Below are 22,397 nucleotides of genomic sequence, written 5' to 3'. Positions count from 1 at the left end.
ACAACTTATTTTTCATTGTCAACAGTCATCAATCTTCCGATTAACTTGGTAGATTGCAAAACACCAGCGCTTCCCGGTACCAACTTATAATGTGAACCACTTAACGAAATACTGATGAGTAAAATATACAAATGCCTAAAACAAACAACATTATTTAGTTTTATTTAATAAATTTAAAAGCTTTATTCTTGGTACAGTTTATAGTGAGAACCTGAAAAAACTAAAATGAAAGAAGTCCAAATTAACGATGAATCGGGAAAGGCAATACCGACAGTGAACACAAGTAGGAATGCAAGCTCGTAAGTAACACAAGAACTGCGTCACTATACACCTTGTATCAACATACCTGCATAAAAAGAGTAGAGATGCGATAAAATGGGACTCCAAATGGAAATGTTTTTACTGCAATCGTTTGTGACCATATGGTAGTTCCCACTTCTTCGAAGACAGCCTACACTGCAGAGCAAGCACGCAGAGAATCACGTAAACACCTGGATAGTCACTACAGATGAGCACATGATGACCAATAGTCGTTATGTTACAGTGTTAGGTTTCGTCATGCGCACAGCGCCCACTCAATTTGCTCTTCACACACTATGAAGTCTGGTTCCATGAAACGAATATAATTTTTAAATTAAAGCAACGCACGTACTCGTAAAGCAGGGGCTATAAACTGTTGCTTAGTTTAATAACGTCAGCACTACATATGATGTACAGATGGATTGTAACGTAATCAAGGTGCTTTTTAATTCTCCGAGTAATTATTTTTAATACAGTTAGGTATAATCTTAAAAATATTAAAATGAATATACATAAGCTGTTCAACTATGTTTTCCTAATTTAACTGCTATGTATTTCAAACAACAACCGAGTGGTATATGAAATCTCGGTGTTTATCTATATTACGAGTCAGTAGAACTTCTTTCTTTGGTTACTAACACGCTTAAGATCATTTTACAATAATAATAATAATTAAATTTAAATACGTAGTATATCAACGAGCACTTCCCAACAACCTCTTCCCCTTTGTATTTTAACCCTGCGTAAATTGGTTTAGTTTGTAATTAACCATGAAACTACACAATGGGCCATCTGCGCTATCCCAACCACGAGTATCGAAACCCGGTTTCTAGCATTGTAGGTCTAAAGACATAGCGCTGTGACACTGGACACCTCTCAAAAATGCCTTTTCACAGGCAACTTGATACGCATAGTGTTATCAACCATTTTGAAGCATTTACGTGTTACTAATATAATCTTAAATTTTACTTCAGAATCAATAACATTATTTTATTAACAGACTGTCTGGAATAATAAATATATTAACTCAGGCAAACTGGTTACTGTTGCAGATTTACTACTCAAATTTATAAAGTACTAAAAAGAAGGAAAAATCGCAGCAGAGTTTTAATAAATCAACGATACACGAAATTCAGTCATTTATAGTGCATCAAGACGGATTGCTGAATGTTTTTGTAAGAGTGCTTAACAAAATCCAGTGTTTTACTTATAGTACATCAAGACTGATTGCTGAATGTTTCTATAAGAGTGCTTAACAAAATCCAGTGTTTTACTTATAGTACATCAAGACTGATGGCTGAATGTTTCTACAAGACTGCTTAACAAAATCCAGTGTTTTAATTGTGACACTCATTTAAAGTTGTATGGGATACCCAGGCTGGGCTATCAGGAAATGGTGATAATTAATGTTAACGTCTATGAAAGCTATATGCACAGATCAAGATATACATGTATACTTATCAATGAACACAGGCAACTAAACATGTTCAAACTTTATTACTTATATTGTTTCAATGTCACTTAAATGTGTTACGTGTTAATTGGAAACAAAACTTAAATGGTTGAAGTACCACTTTAAAATATGAAGGTTTTATTAGCCCACAAACTTTACTTTCAGGCTGACAAAAAGATTTGAGAGAGATGGAAAGCTTGGTTGGTGAAGCCTTATATTTTAGCGTGGAACTTCAGGCTCTAAGTTTCTTTTCATATTAATCACTAGGTAGAGTACACATTTCATAGACAAAAGTTATGTAAGTTCATGATTAATGAAAGGTGTTCTTAGGATATGAAAAATTTGCTTCTCTTAGATTTAATTATAATAAAAAAACGACAAAAAACGCCCATACAAACTGCAAAACACAATGTGAAACCGCATATTTGCATGCATCTCCACAAGGACCCAACAAATCTTCAAACAAATTTGAAGATCCATCAACAGGGGGCGAAATAGTGGTAAAAAAAACGCTTCTAAAAACACAACTGAAAATTTATGTGTATCTCCTCATGGACCCAATGAACCTTCTTATCAAATTTGGTAAAGATCCATTCACACCCTGCGATGTAATAACACAGACATACAACAAAAAGTACTATTATATGTACATGGATGGCGCAGATAGCCCAATAAATGCAAAATAACCATTATATAGATAATGAGAAAAACGCACTGCCTTTTAACATTATAGGGACGCTGCTGTTTCGTTTATTGTTAAAACAATTAGCGTGTTGTCCGCTCGGCTACACTTGTACCATCTGGTCTCCACAATGCCGTTAGAAACAATGCCAAATTTCTTGATCAAGAGTTAATAATAAAATATTTATAGTTCGGAGGTTTCTGTTTTCTTCAAATTTTTCTTACTTTGTTGATAATTAACACAAATATAAGGCTCGCGTAATTCTAATACTCTGACAGCTAGCTTTCAGCGTTTAAACCGTAATTTTCAGTATTAAACTATTTTGTTAATACTCTGGTAATTATGGTCAACTTCAAAAAAAAAAGTTCATTTACTTATTTACAGTCTTGTCAGGAAGAGATGAGTGGTGGGTTTGTCTCCATTCTTTCATTAAGTATCAAACAGTGTTACGTATTATAGTTTGTCTCAGACGAGTCTCTAATTAATGTTACGTATTAGGTTGTCCAGAAATAAATGCCGTTTTTGAATTGCGAAGTGTGGAAAAGTATAAACCAGTTCTGTAAAACATGTTTTAATTAAAGTAAGCACCATTTGCTTCAGCACACTTTTGCCAACCTGTAGCTATGCTACTTATGTCCCTGCTGTGGAAATCAGAGTTTCTACAGTCAATGAACTGTCTGAAAGCTTCTTCTTTGCGTTTATTGTTCAAAAAAGTTGTCATAGTGCTTGAAAAAATGAAAATCTGTAGGGCAAAGGTCTGGGGAATAAGATGGATGGAGCAGAACCTCGATTCCCAATTCATTCAATTTTTAAGCGTCATTCTTGGCAGGTCTCATAACGCTAATTTTGTTGACCTTCAGTCAACTCATGCGGAACCCACTTTATGCTACTTTTTCCTCTTTACAATCGCACTCAGGTGGTTGGCAATGCTTGATTTGCTTACGCCTAGCTTTTCTGCAAGCTCACGTACTGTTGTGCGAGGGTCTTTCTCAACTGTTTCCCTTAATGTGTTTTCATCTAAGGATGGCTTCCTTCCACGATCTTAAATTTAGAAGTTAATTGAATGTCGATATGTGTCAACTTGTATGATTATTTGCCTACAAGATTGATATACAATTTTCTTTCTTAACACAAATATATTTAATATAAAAACAATACAATTTATAATACTAGTTATTACAAATGATGACCTATATACAAAAGTTTTACAAACTAACAAACAATACTGAGACTTCTATCTGGTCTGGAACTGAATCTTTTACCGAAGGTTCACGATGAGCGAATTAATTCTATGTTGTAAACAGGCACACTTCACTTGACGGGAAGATAGCTAGCTTCTTCATACGTTTCTTTCCAGACGAAAATATTTGAAGTCCTCATAGAAATACTAACGTCCGAAATTAATTCAGTGAAGTTAAACGGTTTGTAAAGTTCGAAATCTATAAACGTTCCTGATCAAATATCTGTAGTTTTCCAATTAATAAGCATTTATCACAGTAATAGCTTCCGAGGTTAATAGTTTATTGACTGTAGAAAACAAAGAATATTATTCTGACTTTTGGCACGTCGATTTGTAAACTTCAGGGGTGAGGTTCTCGAAAGTTCAGTTAGTAGAAATATTCGAAGTTACGCTAATGCTTTCGTAAAATATGTATCGGTGATTCTTACACTCGAGAATCTTTACAAATTAAAAGACAGGCGGGACTTTCCCAATGTACATTTAATAATATAAATTACATACAATTCTAAATATATACTTAACTATAACAAACATCGATAATAAAAATATATGTTAGTAAATCCGTTACAACAGTCTCCATAAATGACAGTATGAACTGAACATAGCCTCAATACACAACGACAAAAGGAACAAAAGGTGAATACAGTTAAAACGCAAGCTTTAATCAAGGCTGGTGGTAACATTAGACAAACCAAGCATTTGCCTGGGGCGCAAATATCAGCTGGCTAGAAAAATCAGTTGTCAGTTTTCACACAAAAAATAATAGTTTCCATAGAGAATCCGAGTTCACTTTGTGCCACTTATCTACGTTGGCAAAGTATGGTGGTTTTTATCTTTAACTAAAGCAAACCAACAGTTAAAAAACAAAAAAAAAACTTTCGCTTTTCAGGAAAACAAGAACGCAAAACTTTGAAGTACACTGGAAAGCTTTTTCTCTGCCACGTTCATTTCTGAGGCGACTGGTAGTACCAATGGTTTCATTAGCCTCATGTTTGCTTTGGTTCACTTTCGAGACAGAGGTGCTGAAGCCAAGAAAGTATAGCTGCTCCCGCTGCCCTTTTCAGAAATACGATTTTATTTGTTATTTATATTTATTTTTTTCCATTAACTTGGTGTAGGATATTCGTAGCCTTAGAAAATTTAGATTATGGTCAATACATTGTATAATGATAAACAGTAGAACGACAGTAACAATGAACGTATGTGCGCGTACGGTAACAAACATCTCATTCTCGAATGTTTCAATATATAATTGTGATTAACGTCTGTTAATCTGAAAACAACAAAATTTGACTAGAGACGTTGTAGATTTCGAACATTATAAACAGTTCAACTTTAGTAAATTATCTACAGCCGTTGGTATTTCTACGAGGGTATTAAATATCTCCTTCGGTACAAAGTCAATGATGTGAAGCCAATCAAATTAGCTATAGTGAGGTGTGACAATATTAACTCCATTAATTTGCTAGTCGTGGGCCTGGATCGTCGATAAAATATTCAGTTCTAGACTGGGTATAAGCATCAGTATTGTCTGCAAGTTTGTATATAAGCCATCATTTGTAATAAGTACCAGTAATAACCGTTATTATAAATTGTATATTAAAATATACTTGTGTTAAAATAGAAAATTATGTGGATCAACCTTGGCAAATACCATAAATGATACATATTAACATTTAATTAACTTCAAAATCCAAATTTTCGGTTATTTGAAATAGTATTATGTAATATAAATAATAAATCGGAGACGTCAGAAATAAATTATAATACGTAACAATATGACCTAATGACATCTCACTAAACAGTACTTGCAAAGCTCTATTCAGTTCTCACATAACCGACCAGAAATGACCTTTAACTATATCAAGTCATTTGCTTACATTATTTTCGTTGTACTTAACTCTTTTGTTTTCATAATGTTACAAAAACTATAAATAACTTAGTATTAATCATACTTGAAGATCAATGTTTTGTTGAAACGTGGTGTGTTTCACCAAGAATAAAACTTTTCCTTATTATAAAATCATTGCGTGTCTCCCTACTGATGATATCATCAGGTAGAAAAGACAGCATAAACTTTTAGTGAACAGCCCGTCAATTAATTTTCTATAAATATATTGTAACAGCTGGTTTAGTTATCCCAAATGTGTTTGCTGAGTGCTGGTTCGGCCGAAAACTGAACAACGATAAGCACAAGTCAGGTCTGTATGATACCCAGATTTAGCATTGGTTATAATTCAAGCAACCCCGTTGTACACTGTAGTGTACTAAAATATTTAGAAAATACTGAGTTGCATAACCCTTCATTGTCACGAAATCTAGTTTCTTGTCGTAGATGCCGGATACAGTAGTGAACACTGTTGAGAACAACTGAAATATATTAATCTTTGGGTAGTTTAACTCAGTTCTAATCCTCATTACTTACAAAAAGCTATTTTCTATCCCTCAATTTCATTAGCAAACAAATTAACAGTGTAGAGGATAAGCTTACACCGTAATCTACAAAACTGTATTATGGTTTCTCTGATGATTTCCTGAATTTCAAATAACAAATACATACGTTTTGATAAAGATATTTTCATAGGTCTTCACATTTTGTTCCAACTTAAAATGAAGACCACAGAAACATATTTTCTTCTTCCAAACAATCATTTCTGTGTGGGGAGGTACAAATATTAGTTCAAACTAATTCCTGTATAGTTGGTAAGGTTAAGTAAAGTGCTCCAGCAGCTTATTTTTGCATCTGGGGCCTCAGGGGTTATTATAAATCTTATTTTTATATCAGTTTATTAACATAATAAACATCTCTGGGTTGATGGCTGCACATAGATCTAACATTTCTGGAGATTAAATAACAATGGAAATATTTTGTAAGGTAGTAAAAATCTATTAAATTGTAATCTCGTTTACATACTCTTGTACATCCACACAATTAAATATCCATATTGGATGGTTCTACTGTGATTTTAATGGGTTTATTAACTGCAAGCTCATGTCAGTGCAGCCATGATTTAATGTTTTACTAACTGCAAGCTTGTAGTTGTAACAAAAGAGCAAAAATGTAGGGGAAATCATTATTGTTTTAATCTAATTTTAGGAAGTTATTTCTACACACTACTTACAATTACAAATAATACCATACATATTACTTTAAACATTTCTATTTTAATTTGTTTATGGGAGAAAGGTGTAAATATCATAAAAGAAATTTTTAAAAACTTTTTTTAAATATCTGAATGACCTTTTATGGACAATGTCAAATATTTTTCATATGATAGTTACTTTTACAATTTAATTAGAAAAATTGTAGTGCTAAACCACAATTTACAATTAGCTGAAGCACAAATTCCAGTGGTTACACAAGTAGAATTTACCTACTAATTACACCCTGCAAAGTTTTAAAATAAAAAGCACTGAGCATACTTCAAATACATTGTGCAGCCTTGCTATTGCAAGATAAAGTTTAAATAAATACTATTTCAATACAGTGTTACACAAATATTATTAAATACTTTCGGTGTTTTATATTAATTGAAAGTTCACCTTAAACAAAAACATATTCAAAGGAAAGTTTGCAATCAAAACTTTCGTTAATTATTCTAAGGTTGTTTAGTTTTATTTAGCTCTACTGTTCAAAGAAACAGCAACTAGACAATGATCAACAACAGGCTGGTACAAGTTTCAAAATCAAATTTTTTGACAAATCAATAGTTAAGTTGTTGTTTTTTTATATTACCCTGTCTTTACTTTTCACGTTTTAAGTTTTTATGAACAGATATCAAAACATAGCATTCTGAGCCCATCCTACATGTATACTCAGCTGAAGGCCAATCAAAAGCTGGACTAAGTTGGTTTTTTTTCAATAAAACCAATACATTTATAAAAATATGCTTTTTGTACATTTCTGTAAGAAAAGTTTGTTAATTTACACTTTTCATAATCAAGTCTAACACTAAGAATGTCCTAATTTTCAATGCCCATTTGATGATAAAAGGAAGCTTTTATCTATGCATTCTACAGATCAGTTTATCCTAATATATACTAAAATAATTTCAACTTTTCATGCATACTTTTGTCTCTAACACATTTTGGATTGAGTCAAGCTCAACTGGCACTCATGAGCCTACACAAAGCCAGTCAATCGTTGTTGCTTCACTCTCTTCTGACACCAACACAACAGTAGGATGATCACCAGGACTGTATATACATGTTAACAGTTTTCTTACTTTTCCACAGAAGCAAGGAGACACTAAGTTTTATAGGTGTGTTGAATGAAACATTCATAAATGCACAATTATATGAGGCACTATCATGAATTTCTTTGACAAAAGCAATAAGTATCAAGCTCAAAGGAAAAAAGTAAAAAAATATTGTGTTCAGAGATATTTTATGCAGGAAGAATTAATATAAATGATTTAAAAACATACATTCTTTATTATGAAACAGTGAAATGACTGAAATGAGTTAAGGAGTCTAATTATCCATTACAATTAGTTAGGATTGATGCAACTAACTAGACTTCAATTTACCAACTTACTTGAAAACTACTGACTAGCAGTGGGGTTCTCCCATATTGGCTGTTAAAATACTGTAAAGGATTGATAGGAAAAATGTGTGAAAGTATTCATTATCTATGTAAAACACATACAAAACTGCAAGAATAATTAGTGTAATTGTCACATTAATTGTATGTTGTTTACCTTTCTTGTGATGTGTGCCTTCATAACCAAGACCAGTTTGACTTTTTAAATAAATAAAGTAGCCTCCTTTACTCTTATTTTACCTTTGTTTCACACTGTCAATTATTTCCACTGTTACTTAAGATATGAAGCAATTTTTTCAAATTGAATCAAACAATATTGTCAGTAAATATTTTTAACAAGAACTTGCAAGATACAATCCAACATCAAGAAATAGCTTAAACTTGTCAGCTTTCATAACTATGCAGTTCTGAGATAAAACTCAAATTAGTGTATTATTAAAACAAGTACCAATCACCTTATTACATTCATAACAAGAGTATTGTAACTTTCCTTGTTAAGTCTTTTTTGTTGTTGTTTAACTTTCTAGAGGCTAAGCAGGTTTACTTTTTGCCTTTTGCAGAAGATTTTAAGATTGTTAATTCCTGTAGCCCGATCTGTGTCTTTGTTAAAAGTCAGAGATTTGTTACAAGTGTCAGTATTAAACATACTATATTAAGATTTAGAAATCTTGGTTACTTTCTATTTCATTTAAAATTGTTATATTTTTAAGAAAAGTTCACATATTTTATTTTCATATTCTTATTTGGTATGTACATAAATCATAGGTTTTGGCTGCACAACAACAAAATCACTGCTACTAAGTTATTACAGTTTAAACAGCAACATGTGTCATCATAAATTTGTCAAAGTCAAATAACATAAGAAGCTTATGTTTTCCATTGGTCAAGACACATAGTTAAGACAATCAGAATAAAATAAAACATATTACATCAGGTTACATTTTTCAAAGAAATTTATTTTCTTTACAGCCAACAGCTAGTTTATATGTTCCCTAATTAAGGTATACGTTATTACTGGCTTGTTAATACATTAATAGTATTGGTTATGCTATTAGTATTAATATACAAAATGTGATTATTTTATTAGTAAATTTTTAATGTATGTATTTAGAATTAACCTAAATATCCTAAGCTGACTAAACCTTGAGATGTTATTCAGTTTACGGCTAAATATTTAAAAAACAACTTACAAATGAAAACTGTTCTGTTTTATCTCACAATTAATAAACATTATATTTAGACAAATTATGAAAACTAAATGCCAATTTTATTTTCTTCTTACATAAGCCATGATAAAAAAGTGTCTTAGTAATACTAATAATACAGTAGCTACCTTTTCAATTAATCATTTAAATTGTAAAACTAAATAAGTTATGGAATCAGGCTTACTGACTGAAAAATTAAAAACTTATTACCCAGTACTTGAGTTTTTGACACACTATATAAAGTTAGGGGCCACAAAAGAACGTATGAAATTACTAAATAGTAACATCAACCATTTCCCTTATTCACTTCATGCTCCAAATAAACAATATATTTTGCTTCAGCCTTGTATTAATGATACTGTTTTAAAACTTGTCCCAAAACTCATAAGAGAATAAGGTATTTGCTCCATTATATAAGCAGTCTAAGTTCACTTGTATTAAAAATAAATACTACAAATAAACACGCTCCAAATACTGTTTTGTAAATGATACTGTTTTAAAACTTGTCCCAAAACTCAATCTTTCTTCTTCAAGAGAATAAGGTATTCATAATACTGATATTGTATTTGTACAATCCATTATATAAGCAGTCTAAGTTCACTTCTATTTTGTTTCTAAGTCAATAAATTCATAAAAATAAATACTACAAATGCGTATAACATCCACTCCTAACAAGAATAAATATGACCCGAAATACTAAAAACATAAACACAACAATAACAGAAAAAAAAAAAAAAAGACTTACCGTTACCGCACATCCTTAGCCATCCAAATTTGCATCAAATGTGAATAATACTATACACTACACTTAATTATCGCACCATTTTGACACTTTACTACTATTTAGTGCCATCTGTGAAATTTTACTATTTTCACCATGGTATATGAATAAGACGGGTTCCCTGTCGGAAGTACAAAATTTTCATTGTGTTTCCAGTTTAAATTATTTTTGTAAAATTTACCTACAATACTTATTCGTTATTGACAGTATTACAAAAACTTTCTTTATTCATCAATTCATTATCTACTAATGAAATTAAGGAAATTTGTGGATTGAATAAAACAGTGCTACACAGTAACAATTCAGTAAGGTAATCATATACTAAGGATAAAATATACAATTTATGATTAAAACTATTGTGCACGAATCAAAGCCTAATGTATCAAAACAAATACATGTATATTGTTGTTTAACTTGCTCGATAAATTCATAAAAAGCGATCTATCAGATATTCTACGTCTCTTACATAATTAAAAAATGAAATTAACTTCGCACAATCAAGAAGTATACCTTCAGTCAGGTTTTTAGGTATTTTTTTTTATAAATGCAATGCAAGAAACAATGGAACAAACAAGATAAATAACTAGTTGCTAGCTAATACGTTTTATGATAATTTACCATAATTATGGGCTATTTGATCGCATCAGTTCAAAATGTACAATGTTAAACTGCATATGGAAATTTGTTTGAAAATATTGTGAGTGTATTTATGGTTTCTTTGTAACTAAACTCTGTATATATAAGGCATAACAATGAGCAAATATATTCCTAAACTAAGGCAAAAGCACCACTATCACGAAGCGTAAAAAAAATCACTAGTAGAGAAGCAGCATTTTTCAAATAAAAATACAAGTATAAAAATCGCTTTAAATAGGCCTTTGTGTCTCTTAAAGTAATTATTCTATGAATATGTAAATTACAAATTAATATTATACGTGTTAATTGTTTTACTTCTTCACTTTATACATAATATAGGGGTTGGTTCCATGAAGATACCGATTGTATAGAATAAAACATTGAGCATCTTCATGTTAGTGATGTTATGCTCATCCATTATTGGCTGGTAATTCCTGTATTTTAGCTTTTTAAAGGTGAATTTTACAGGAAAAAGAAAACTTTGCAGTCAAAAGGACTACTAATACTGATTAATTTTGCAAGTTCACATTTTTTATAAAAAATATGTGCTAATAAATGAAAGAGCCCTTTCCGAGCAGCAATCCGAACGTTTTAGTTGTTACGTTTGCCGCTAGGAAAAGTATTGTGACGTAATAGTTCCCAAACAAACCGCCAACGCATTGAATGTAAATAAACATGGCCAGTGCATACGGAGAAACAGAGGCGGAGTCTGTTTTGATTTTGTGTTCTGAACAGTGTCGAGTAGCGCCATATCAATTCGAACCTACTATGAACGAACCTAAAACAGTTACTTTTGACACAGATCTGAAAAGTTTTAGTGATGAGGACAGTTCCACGAGCGAGAGTAGCAGAACTATGAGTGATACTGATAGCGCCCAGGCCGGTTGCGAGTCGGTCATACCTCCAGTGGAAGAATGGTAAGCCTAAGTCATGACAACAAATATGGTCTGTATTATTTCATGTGCAATTTTAAGCATCTCGAAACCTGTCTAGTGTTTATAAATTATTGGTATCACAGACTGGGCTTTAATTGTTTAAACTTTGCCGACTATGGTAACTAATACTTGGCCCTTCCACAATCATTGTACCGGGTATTTATGACTCGTAACAAAATGAATTTCGATTATACGTCATAATTCTGTCTATAAAATCAAACTAGATGCAGCAGTCTGAATAGTTAATTTATCTTAATGTTAAATTTGAAAAATGGAATTCTTCAAACTTTTCCATATTTAAAAATGATACAAAACGTCTACAGAATGATGTACCAGCTTTTAAACTTGGAATATACTCTATTTGGGATAGATTTGTCCACTGTCTAGACTAGGAAATCAAGGTTTTACTGACCTTCAGGTCCCACAAATGAAAAACATGCTCATGAATGTGAAATGTGTATGTCTAGTTACATTCTTCAAAAACTTGTACTTTTTAATTATTATATTATACTAGTTATTGTTTATTGCTTTATACTGCACATATACCTTTGAGTTTGTTCTTTTCGTGATGGCAAGGGATGACTTCAGAGGGGTGAAACCTGTACGCTGCAGGTTGAGATCAGTCCTCAGCTCTACACGAGGAAAGATGGTGGGGACGATTCTGTCTCTGCCGATGTTTTTTTCAGTCTCAACCTGCCTGGCTTAAAACCCATGGAATCTAAAACAGTGGGATCCGACACAAAACATGAGCGTTCAAAGTGATTTTGACAAAGCTTTGAATGGTGTGAAGGTGTCCAGTTCTTTTTATTGACCATTCACATCCACTGTCGCCATCTTGCCGGTTCCTTCTCTTTGCAAGGAAACGAAAAGAAGATTTTGCTCGATGCCGAACCGTTTCTACAACCATAAGCAACGCAGTAGACCATGCTATTATAAAACAAATATAAAGTAGTAATATCAAGACAAAAATAGTCTCACAAAGTATGTAATCCAAAAAAGCACCGATAGATTTACATACAACACCAACAATGAAAGGAACACAATGGTAGGTACGCAACAAAGCGTGTTTGGCAACTATTACGTCATAGTTGTAAAACGTCACGGAAACAGCCGAACGACCGAGAGGAACTTAAGTTCGAGGACCGCATATTTTGTTTCATTTTTCACTCAACAACTAAAGTGTTTAAAAATATGGCAATCACACAGGAATTATACCTAACCAAAGTACAATTTATAAAGCAATTATTAAATTTGTTGAAAATTCACCTTTAAAGGAATATTAAATATTTGTAAGAAAGGGAACTTCAAGGGGTAGTGATAACACTGTCTACACTAAATTATAATGGGTTTTAGCTCTTTATATACACAAGTGCGAATGTCTCTCTCTCTCTGGATCTGTTCTTTATGCACGGCCACATCTATAAAATTATAAACTTCAAACTCAGGATACACATACAACTTTGTACGAGAAGCAACATCGATTATGTGGCCTTGGTTTCAGAGACTGTTTTGAGGTCGCAAATTGAGGTCAAAGTAAGTGACCAATCAAGCAATTTTTTAGCAGACACGATGACCAATGAGTCTCAAATTTAAAAGACTAGATTTTTTTGTGTACTGTATGACCAAGATAACTATTATGTATTTTTCCTTTTCTGTGTGGGGACTTCTAATCATTCTATTCATGAACAAACATATGTTAAAACTACTTAAAAACTTCGTGGAGTCTTCATTTGTGCTCTTTTCCTTTCTTTCTACTTTTATTTATTCCAATCAAATTATTTAGTTAGGTAAAGGAATCGTTTTGCTTTTTTTCAAAAGATCATGATCAATGTGGTTGATTTAATCAAAAGAACTCAGGGTATTTAAAGATATTTTCATTCAAGCAACGCCGGAAACTCTGCTAGTGAAGAATGTAGAAGAAATGAATCGACTTTTCAATACCCTTACGACCTTCACAGCGCCTCATTTAGTATTCTACAAAAATTTTAGGTGTAATATACCAAGCTGTTTTTGTTGTTGGCTGGAAAGAGAATAATAATAAAAAGAAAATGAATTACAAAGAAACGGTATGAGAGAATCTTCTTTTCTTTGTAAATCCAACATGCATGCTTTTGGCGAGCATTTTTATACGTTTAAATCCCTGACAATCAATATTAAAGGTTTTAAAGTGTTGTTTGAACTAATCTCTTCTGAATAAGGTGCTTTTTGCCCCAGTGGTCTGTTAGTTTCGTGCAATTCCTTGTGATCTCTATTATGAACATCTATCGTGGTTCATGATAATTGGGTCAAATATAAAATCAATCTGAAATTAGGTTAATGGAAGGCTTTAGCTTGAGGAGGAGAGGTCGAACGATATTTCAAGTGGGACGAGACCTGTTTTTCGTCATAGAAATTAACGTTAATATTACCATTCTACAGAGTGTTGAGTACCGTATATTATTGGACTTTAAATATTGAAACCATAAAGTCACGTGGCAAACCATGACCGACATAAGTAGAATAACATAAACCAAAGCTACATTTTGACATTTTTTAGTTTCTTGTAGGTATAGTGTGATGTCACTAAATATGTATCGATCTTTGGGAGGAGTATGGAACAGCTTTTGCATACGTGAAATATTCATACATTTAGATAATAAAGATGTGTTCAGATTGATGCTTTAGAGCTTCCAACATGGAGATATCCCTTGTTCTTATTAGCATTAGGAAACAAAGAAAGTTGAATAAAAGTACAGTATCTTGTACAGTAAAAATCCACGTATACATAGATTTGTGGAAAAAATAATAATACGTAACATAATCAAGAATATTTTCAGTCTGGAAACGAGACAAACAGGCTACGATGCAACTGAAAGGTCAGTAACTGTTTGCTGATTGTTTAATCCAGACTTCATTTGAAGGATTATGAGAGTCTCCTTCACCTGTAGTATAGCTTCATTTTCGGTTTTACCAATCACTTTGAATATAATTGGGATTGAAACCACTAATGCATGCTATACAATGCTTGAATTGCACTTGAAATTAGGGTTAGAATGCTCCTTTATATAATCTCCCGTTCTTCTAACAGTCAATCCGAAGTAAACACCACCACTGGTTAGAAAACAGAATTCAAAAATAACATACAAACTGGATGCAATCTTTAAACCTGAAAAAATCTGAATTCTCTATAAAGGTCTAAATACAAATTGAAGATGAGCTTTTGGATAGACGCTGTTGATTATTTTTATGTAATTTCTTTTCTTGAGTATAAGCCTGAGTAAAGTAGAAAAAACTATTACATGTAACTTCGGGACATCACAGATCAGTGGCTTGGGTAGATGTAGCTGTTAAACTGTTTTATCAATGGTAAAATCAGCAAAGTGGTTCAGGAAGGAGTTAGTTTTAAAAAATTATAGTCTTAGTATTTCTCACTGTAAAAATCCCAAAATAATTGTTTTTGTTTGAAATGGAAAGGAACAAAACAGTTAAATACGTGTGTAGTTTCGTGTAGGCTAGCTTCTGATGATAACTGACATCAAAACATTTTGTTTGTTAAAAACATGCGTTTCATGAATATAATGATTGTAAATAATCAGCTTTTTACTCAGTAGCGCAATCCCTCAGTAGACTATTCCAATGAAAACATTAGTCCTTTCAGGCGCTATGTTAAACTAAATGCTGATTCCTTCAATCCGTTCATAAAATTCACCACTGAACTGAAAAATAGTTTTTCGTGGCATCCATAAGTTGTCTGAAACACTGTCTACTTAATACATCAACATATTCCTCGTCTTTGAAAACAAATTAACACACAAGTAAACAGCCTAATCGAAGGAAAGGTAAGTGAAGATAAATTCAATATCTAGACTAACTAAATAAACATCTTCATTAAACCTTAAATTTCTAATTTTATCGGAAAAACCAAAGATGTCTTTCACTGTGTACCTAGAAAACCAATTAAATGCAACACATAAAACTTTGGAAAACTTGTAATTAAAACAACCTATGTTGGAAACAAAAGGTATAATAAAGCAATAATAATTGTGAATTGGTTTGGTTTCTTTTGAATTTCGCGCAAAGCTACACGAGAGCTATCTGTGATAGGCGTCCCTAATTTAGTTGTGTAAGACTAGAGGGAAGGCAGCTGACCACCCACCATCAGCTCTTGGGCTACTTTTTTACCAACGAATAGTGGGATTGACCGAACATTATAACGCCCCTACGACTGAAAGGGTGAGCTTGTTTAGTGTGACAGAATTGTGAATTTTAGGTAACTTGTAAAGTGCACCAGCATAATAAACAACTGATTTTTATGTCGTTATAAGTACTTTCCGTTGAGGGTTTGAATTTTCTTCAAATTTGGTCCGACATGGCTAGATGATTAGGCACTGGACTCACAGTTTGAGGATCGCAAATTTAAATCCCCGTCACACCAAACGTGCTCGCCATTTCAGCCGCGGGGGCGTTATTACATGCGATCAATCCCATTATTCATTGGTACAAGAGCTGCAGGTGGGTGGAGATGACTAGTTGCTTTTCCTCTAGTCTTATACTGTTAAACTAGGGACACCGAGCGCAGATAGCCCGCGTGTAGCTTTACGCGAAATTGAAAACAAAGCAAACAGTCCTGAAATTAAGCACTAATATAATCACTTTATTTTCTCTTGAGGCGGTTTCAGTACTTCAAAGAAAGTTAATAGTTTTGCTAATTACTTGTGTTATTTTTTAAATGTATTCTTTATTCAAAATAACTGTACAAATTATTTTGTCTGGTTTAATAATGAAAATAATACCGTTGGAGTTGAGCGTATATATGACTATGCGTTCCTCTTTGCTGGTGTTAAAAGGTTTTTTGACCACAATTATTGGAATGTAATCTCGAGAGGGCGATGGTGCTACCATGTGTTCTAAGATTATTAAATATTTTGATGCAAGGTGAATAAACTTCACAAGGTTTGAGCTTTCTTAACAAAAGTCCAAAATGAGGCAGATAATCATCACAAGGAAGTCCTCATGGTACTAGAGAATATCTCAAGTCTCTAGATACAATCCTTTTCTCTTCCTCCCCAAGCATATAGGTGATGACTAGCTGCCTTCCCTCTAGTCTTACACTGTTAAATTAGGGACGGCTAGCGCAGATAGCCCTCGAGTAGCTTTGCGCAAAATTCAAAAACAAAACAACAAAAACAAAATTCATCATTGTAAAAACGCCCAACAAAGTAATTCAAATGAATGAAATCCACTAGGTTGTCGGCATTTTTGATCCAGGAAATTAAGTAAAGCTTTTTCAACTTGTTTTGTAAATCTCATTTCAAATTCAAAATATTTTCATTAAATCAATTGTTATTTTTGTCTTTCTTGAGAAAGGCATTAGTAACATTAAAATGGAGAATCATTAGAATTAAGAATCAAATGTTTTGCATTGTTTTACAAAAGAAAGGTGGAGTTGGTATTTATGAAGGTTAAAAACGATTTTTTCAAACTTATAAAACAGTCTGACATATTTGTCTTTTAGGACAGGAGGTACTGATGTATGTTCAGGAATTCTAAATATAAAACAAGAAACACAACTGCCAACATCGGTACATAATGTTGCCATATTAATACAACTACCAATAACTTTAAAGTTAAAATACAAATAAAAATTCTAGAAAAAAAATTCTAGAAAAAACAAAAACAAACCGCAACATTGTTGAAAGGAATATTTCAATCCTATGTTCAAGTAATGTTCGGCATACATTATGCCGAAGTGGATATGATTTGGTCCCAGTCCCAGGTATATCCAAAACAATCGATGAAGTCGGAAACGGGACGAACCTACGAATCAAGGAGGTGCTTCTAATCCTTTAAATGAAGCCTAGCTTAAACAGTTAGTAAATAGCTATTAAAATTTCACTCGCAGTCTGGTTATTAGAATTTTACTTGACCTTTCACACTCAACTATGTAATTTTAACAGGTTATGGATTTACCAAAATAATGTTTTTAGTTATAGTTTCAATTAAACCATCACATACCTCAAGTAGGTGGGAAATGAACGAGTATTTATACTATTTCATACATGTACGATTTCTTCTTTTTAATTTTAAAATGACAAGTATGGGTCGATTTATATGTAACCGGGCTCGCCGTAGTGAAAGTTTTAACTTTTAATGCTACACAAAGTATTGAACAAAGAAAGTCAAAACTACAAAAACTGAATTATTAAAAAAAAAAACTGATTCCTATTTTGGCAAATCATTGTAATTATGTTAGTTTGAGCCAAAATAGGGATGTTTAAATAATTCAGTTTTTGTAGTTTTGACTTAATTGTTTTAATACTTTGCATAGTATTAAAACTTTCTACACTATTATGGTTAACGGGGTTAGGTATATATTTATCTCCATCTGTCTTAATACAATTTAAATTTTTTAATTGTATTTGTTTGTTTGTTTTCATTTTATAAGCAAAATTTTACTGTGAGCCAGTAGTGCCGTGTCCTTTTTGTTTCATGCACCGTATTCAAATATATATATATATATATATTTTAAAGCAGCTTTTTATGCAGATTTCAGAAATATAAACTAACAGTTGGAGAAGTGAAAATAAATATTTTTAATACCTTTATTTTTCTCATAAAACAATTGTTTGTTTGTTTTTAATTTCACGGAAGGTTACTCGAGAGCTATCTGCGCTAGCCGTCCCTAATTTGGCAGTGTAATACTAGAGGGAAGGCAGCTAGTCATCTCCCCCCGAACTGTTTGGAACTTTTACCAACGAACAGGGAGATTGACCGTCACAATATAACGCCCCATGGTTGAGAGGACGGGTATGTGTGGCGTAACTGGAATTCGAACCTGCGACCCTCAGATTACGAGTCGGCGCCTTAACCACCTGGCCATGCCCAGTCATTACAAAACAAATGAAGTACTTTAACATTACATACATACGCGTATCCATTTCTTTTCTTCTTCCTCAGGATCCCATTAACAGCCAGCTTCTGTCAGAGGTAGTTCAAGACCTTCTGTCCAACAGAACATTGAATCTGGAAATCATCTCTCTCATAGTTTTTATTCCAGCTGTTTGTTGTTGTCATTAAAACTGAAGACTGGCTATCTGTCATAGTCTTTCAATCAATTTCTCAGTCTCCTTTTTTTGTTTCACAATGAAATTGTTTCTTCCCTTGGTGGGTGTTCTTTCTTCTATTAGCTTATGGATATTGGCAGTCTGATGTATGTGCCATTAATGTTTCATATACTCTTTATCATTTAACATATTTTATTTATCCAGATTATTCTTTCATCCATAAAATCTTGACTGCTAGATATGGTTACTCCAGTTTCCCCACCTTCCATTTCCTGGCCTTCTGTGTCCTGTATGTGCTCTTCATTGTTATATTGCAAAGCTTCCATTCAAGATTTTCATTTCCACATATTTATCCCTTGGAAACCATCTTCTGTTAGTGATTTTTCTCCTTCCACCATATGGGTTCAACTTTTGATTTGATTGGTTTATTCCTATGTTTCTTTATCCTCCCATACATTGCTCCAGGTGTCTTCTCATCAAATTAGGCATCTTACCTTTTCTCTGGCATCTCATCTTCATCGTCTGTTGGAGGAAATTCTTAGGCATATGGACTACATGTAATATGTTTCTCTCTCATTATTTGCATAGGCTTTCTACTTCCTCTTCAGGATGTTGTCTTCCACCTGTGACTATTCTTTAGACTTCCATGTGACAACAAGCCTGGATAAGTTATATTTCATCTTTTTCTATATTTTCAGAGGCCTTATTTCCATTCTCATTGTAATTCTCTGTTTGGATCACACTCCATGGCAAGTGTTGCCTGATCAAGTATTCTTTAACCTTAAAATCCACACTTTTCTGCCATGCATACACACCTAAATATATTCCATGGCCATTCAGTGCACACTGTTGAGATGGGGTATTCAACAAGGTTGCTTGAGGATTAACTTTGCAACAAAATTGCTTCACTAATACACCCATCCAAACTTTCCACCACGTATCACACTCCCTTTTTTTCTAGTGGAGTTGGGTGTCCTTATCAATTTTCAATTCCAAGTCACTGTGGTAGTGGAACGTGGGGCATTGTTCTGAATTGTTTAATGGCATAAAATATCTACAAAAATACAATTCAGTGCAGAGTAGGGATGTGGTTTTCTGGTGGTGTAGATGACATCTCATATATAGACCAAAGGAGTGAGTCCTCAAATTGCAGTTCACTCGTTTGGTTGGGTTCCATCATCCTGGTCCCATATGAAAGTCAGTTCCCATTGGCTGGATTTTGAATATAGAGTAAAAGCAAAAGTCATAAGTTTTTGCACATTGTAGTATGGATGTTTGATTTCCTCCTTCAATTATACTTTATCTGTATTGTGGAGGCAGGGTTGAATTATTTATTAGGCACAGTGCCTAGGGCCTATGAAAACTATAGGTCCATGAAAATTTTCTTAAAAGTTATTTTTGGTTTAACTTATATGGTTGGTAGGGCCTACAAACAGTAGGTGCCTACGTCCTACAATTGTCTTGATACATCATGGTGGAGGAACTTGGGATTGTTCTGGTTCTTTCCCTTCAACTGTCTTTTGTGTAGCTTATTCTGAGGATGTTATTTGTCTTATGTTGGTTCTGGTCAATTTCTCTGTCATACACATTTTTTCAATCCAGGACATCAGGTTTTCTTAGTTGATATACCATTTTCTATTCTTAACATACACTCTCTTCAGGAGTCAGGGGTTTGATATCCCTTCTGGTCTCATTAATTTTAGGTGAAGATGGTATGATCCTCATTCTACACCCACCCTCTCTATCTGTGTCAGTTTCCAGCAGCAAAGATTTTGGATGTAGTTGACTTGTCTGGGGACACTTCCATTTTTCCCCAATATTAATTGGATTTACTTCTCAGTTTTTGTCTACCAGAATTCACAACACATTTCCCAGATTGATGAAGAGTATGGCTGGTTTAGAAGTAGTGGTGTCTCCCACATCATGTCTTCATATCTAATTCTTTAGACTCAAGGTGTGTCCTTTGTACTCTTTCAAAGGGTGCTTCTTTTCTTCCCTTGCACCAATTCAGTGTGTGATTCTATCTGATTATATAAGAACAGCTGATGTACCATATTAGAAGTTAGTTTTTCTGTACATAAAATGTACTTCCTCTCCATTCAAAATGAGTGCTTCAATTCTCTACCAAAACTCAAAACAGTAATTTGATAGAACTGAATAGAAGAAGTCGCATGTATAATGAGTGTATAGCACTTTCCTTTGTGGAGGATTATCCATGATAATTTGCATGAGAGATATTAAAATGAGTCATTTCCAAAGGAAGGGAGGAAAAAGGCTTGTGGCATGTTTTTCTTTCTTTTTTTAACATAAAGGGCAGCACTAAATGAGACCAGTTATATGAAATACATTTTCAGTACAGGAAACATAACTTTCACTGTTGCCCTGCTTAATGTCTTATTTTGTTGAAAATCACCTATATTTTCATGAAAATTGGGATCATCTAGAAATTTTTCCCTTTTCCAGTATGTTTTCTTGGCCTCCAAATTAACAAGGCACCTTATATCAAATTTTATATTGTAAGCCTCGATATGGATATATCATTTTGTTGTAAAAGAGACCCAAGGCATCTCTCAGTCCTAACTTGTTAATTTGAAGGCCAAAAAAACATCCTGGACAGAGGGAAAAATTTCGAGAAGATCCCAAAAGATTAAAGAGTCAGTGAGTTTAGTACAAAGGTAGATGATGTGAAAAAAGATTGAAGTAGGTTATACAACTTTGAACATTTTACAGTTTTAAGTCAGCTTTATCATACCAATAAGATATGGTGTATAATGTAAGCCAGTAGTAAAAAGGAAAGGATGGTCTTCTGTGGACAAATATTTAGTCCCATCTCTTTTAGTAAAGTGTACTTTCTCTGAATTCAGCTTGACAGTGAGGATGAATCACATATATTAACCTGGTTTAGCTTGTTTTATTCAGTTGTTATAGTAGTGAGGTGCAATGTATGTATAATGTAAGAACTGTGGTTCCTGGGACACAAACAGCACAGTATAAAGATAGACTTTAATACAATAACAGTTTCCTTACTTGACTATTTTCCATACATTGCAACAAAGGTATTTCTGCTGAATTAGACAATGACTGAAGATGGAAATTGGTCATTTAGCATACACATTATGCTATGATCTTTTTATGGATGATTTATGGACAAAATTGAAAGTGCTTTTGTTATTTTTTAAAGCTTTTAACATCTGAGGAAATAAGGTTAACACAATATATGCAAATCAAGAAATTTTAAGAGTTTGGAAAATTTGTACCTTATGGACCATCACACTTTAATGTTATTACCTTAAAATTGAAACTATTTATTTAAACCACATCTGAAACATAAAATCCATTTTTATCAAAATCTAATTTCAAAGATACCCAAGAATAATTATACTCTTGAAGTTTCAGGTCAATTAGGAATTGTATTTTTTTTTAATGAATTTAGTTTTCTGTGAAGAGATTTATTTTTGTTGTTGATTAATTAATGAAATTCTTATTGCAGTTTTGTTCTTATTTATTTTTCAGTTGTGTTTTGTAAATAATCAGAATACTTAATAGTCTTACACAGTATTATTTGTTTAAGGGTTAATT

General features: G+C 32.9%; 1 protein-coding gene and 1 long non-coding RNA gene across 9 annotated transcripts in view; one reads left to right on the top strand and one right to left on the bottom strand.

Moving 5' to 3' along the window:
- Positions 1–10,314, bottom strand: part of LOC143223272 (solute carrier family 12 member 8) — a 55,284-nt gene extending 44,970 nt beyond the window's left edge. For 4 of the 8 annotated variants that reach the window (XR_013012791.1, XR_013012792.1, XM_076451019.1 and 1 more), the window contains exon 1: positions 10,169–10,314. The gene's annotated coding sequence lies outside the window, so the exon portion shown is untranslated. Of the gene's footprint in view, positions 1–346; positions 525–8,212; positions 8,264–10,168 lie in introns of those variants that run through there. The other 4 variants (XM_076451024.1, XM_076451020.1, XM_076451021.1 and 1 more) reach the window with 3 other exon arrangements.
- Positions 1–22,397, top strand: part of LOC143223273 (uncharacterized) — a 306,721-nt gene that overhangs the window by 13,013 nt on the left and 271,311 nt on the right. The gene's annotated exons all lie outside the window — the stretch shown is intronic.

This window comes from Tachypleus tridentatus, chromosome 8 (assembly GCF_004210375.1).
Source record: "Tachypleus tridentatus isolate NWPU-2018 chromosome 8, ASM421037v1, whole genome shotgun sequence".
Lineage (NCBI taxonomy): Eukaryota > Metazoa > Arthropoda > Merostomata > Xiphosura > Limulidae > Tachypleus > Tachypleus tridentatus.
The sequence above is the reverse complement of the archived record's forward strand: the minus strand, read 5'-3'. Positions and strand labels throughout refer to the sequence as shown.